This window comes from Mirounga leonina, unplaced genomic scaffold (assembly GCF_011800145.1).
Source record: "Mirounga leonina isolate KUSES-001 unplaced genomic scaffold, KU_Mleo_1.0 Mir_169, whole genome shotgun sequence".
Classification (NCBI taxonomy): Eukaryota; Metazoa; Chordata; class Mammalia; order Carnivora; family Phocidae; genus Mirounga; species Mirounga leonina.
Window position 1 is genome coordinate 21,500,292 of NW_023270431.1, and position 3,175 is coordinate 21,503,466.

A 3,175-nucleotide genomic window follows, 5' to 3' on the forward strand; every position below is an offset into this window, starting at 1 on the left:
CTAAACCAACAGCCATGATATAATGTAGCTAATAGAATAAGAGGTGGGAAGAGGGATTAGTTTTGGGAGTGAGGTGTGAAGAGGAGAAAGTGGGGGAGACAACAGGGTGAAGTAGGGGTGCTTACCAATTTTGTAGAGATTCAAGATAGATAAATTACATTGCAAAGTATCTATTTAAAGGAACAGTAGTATCATAGGACAAGGTAACCAAAGATGTAACCCTATTTGGGGGGAAGTAGAAGGGATGAGACAAATGCCATCACTCACACATGCAAAAATGTACATTGATTTTTTATATCATGCAACTTTGCTGAATTCATTTATCATTGCTAATAGTTTATTGATGGAGTCTCTTGGGTTTTCTACATAGAGTATCATGTTGTCTGCGAATAGTGAATTTTTGACTTCTTCCTTGCCAATTTGGATACCTTTTATTTATTTTTGTTGTCTGATTGCTAAAGCTAAGACTTCCAGTACTATGTTAAATAGTAATGATGAGAGTAGACATCCCTGTCTTGTTCCTGACCATAGAGGAAAAGCTCTCAGTTTTTCTCCAGTGAGGATGATACTAGCTGTGGGTGTTTCATATATGGCCTTTATTATGTTGAAGTATGTTCCCTCTATCCCTACTTTGTTGAGGATTTTTATCAAAAATGGATGCTGTACTTTGTCAAGTGCTTTTTCTGCATCTATTGAGAAGATCAATAGGTTCTTATCCCTTTTATTAATGTGATGTATCGCATTGATTGATCTGTAATTATTGAGCCACATTTGCAACCCAGGAATAAATCCCACTTGATTGTGGTAAATGATTCTTTTAATGTACTGTTGGATTCAATTTGCTAGTATCTTGTTGAGAATTTTTGCATCCATATTCATAAGAGATATTGGCTTGTAATTCACTTTTTTAGTGGGGTCCTTGTCTGGTTTTGGAATAAGGGTAATGCTGGTCTCATAGAATAAGTTTGGAAGTTTTCCTTCCATTTCTACATTTTTTAAATTTAATTTTATTATGTTATGTTAACCACCATACATTACATCATTAGTTTTTGCTGTAGTGTTCCATGATTCATTGTTTGCATATAACACCCAGTGCTCCATTCAATACATGCCCTCTTTAATACCCATCACCAGGCTAACCCATCCCCCCATGCTCTCCCCTCTAGAACCCTCAGTTTGTTTCTCAGAGTCCATAGTCTCTCATGGTTTGTCTCCCCCTCTGACTTCCCCGCCTTCATTTTTCCCTTCCTACTATCTTCTTCTTTTTTTTCTTTTTTAACATATAATGTATTATTTGTTTCAGAGGTACAGGTCCATTTCTACTTTTTGGAACAGTTTGAGAAGAATAGGTATTAACTCTTCTTTAATGTTTGGTAGAATTCCCCTGAGAAGCCATTTGGCCCTGGACTTTCATTTGTTGGGAGATTTTTGATTACTGATTCAATTTCTTTGCTGGTTATTGGTCTGTTCAAGTTTTCTATTTCTTCCTGTTTTAGTTTTGGTATTTATATGTTTCTAGGGATTTATCTATTTCTTCCAGATTGCCCAGTTTGTTAGCATATAATTTTTCATAGTATTCTTTTATAATTGTTCATATTTCTGTGATACTGGTTGTGATCTCTCCTCTCTTAGTCATGATTTATTTATTTGGGTTCTTTCTCTTTTTGATACATCTGTCTAGGGGTTTATCAGTTTTATTAATTCTTTCAGAGAACCACCTCCTGTTTTCATTGATCTGTTCTACTGTTTTTTTGTTTCAGTATCATTTATTTCTACTCTAATCTTTATTATTTCCTCCTGCTGCTTTGAGGCTTCATTTGTTTTTCTTTTTCTAGCTCCTTTAGGTGTTAAGGTTAAGTTGTGTATTTGAGACTTTTCTTCCTTCTTGAGGTAGGCCTGTATTGCTATATACTTCCCTCTTAGGACTGCCTTTGCTGCATCCCAAAGGCTTTGGACTGTCATGTTTTCATTATCATTTGCTTCCAAGTACTTTTTTATTTATTCTTTAATTTCCTGATTCACCCATTCATTCTTTTTTTTTTTATTCTTATGTTAATCCCCATACATTACATCATTAGTTCTAGATGAAGTGTTCCATGATTCATTGTTTGTGCATAACACCCAGTGCTCCATGCAGAATGTGCCCTCCTCAATACCCACCACCAGGCTAACCCATCCTCCCACCCCCCTCCCCTCTAGAACCCTCAGTTTGTTTTTCAGAGTCCATCATCTCTCATGGTTCGTCCACCCCTCCGATTTCCCCCGCTTCATTCTTCCCCTCCCGCTACCTTTTTTCTTTTTTTTTTCTTAACATATATTGCATTATTTGTTTCAGAGGTACAGATCTGAGATTCAACAGTCTTGCACAATTCACAGCGCTTACCAGAGCACATACCCTCCCCAGTGTCTATCACCCAGTCACCCCATCCCTCCCACCCCACCCCCCACTCAAACAACACTCAGTTTGTTTCCTGCGATTAAGAATTCCTCATATCAGTGAGATCATATGATACATGTCTTTCTCTGTTTGACTTATTTCACTCAACATAATACCCTCCAGTTCCATCCACGTCGTTGCAAATGGCAAGATCTCATTCCTTTTGATGGCTGCATAATATTCCATTGTATATATATACCACATCTTCTTTATCCATTCATCTGTCGATGGACATCTTGGCTCTTTCCACAGTTTGGCTATTGTGGACATTGCTGCTATAAACATCGGGGTGCACGTACCCCTTCGGATCCCTACTTTTGTATTCATTCTTTAGTAGGATGTTCTTTCATCTCTATGTATCTATGGTCTTTCCTTTTTTTTTTTTTTTTTTTTTTTGTGGTTGACTTCAAGTTTCATAGCCTTGTGGTCAGAAAATAGGCATGGCATGATCTCAATCTTTTTGTAATTGTTGAGGCCTGATTTGTGACCCTGTATGTGATCTATTCTGGAGAATGTTCCATGTGTACTTGAAAAGAATGTCTATTCTGCTGCTTTAAGATGAAATGTTCTGAATATATCTGCAAAGTCCATCTGGTCCAGTGTGTCATTCAAAGCCATTGTTTCCTTGCTGATTTTCTGCTTATACTATCTATCCATTGCTCTAAGTGGGGTGTTATAGTCCCCTACTATTATTGTATTGTATTGTATTGTATTGTATTGTATTGTATTGTATTGTAT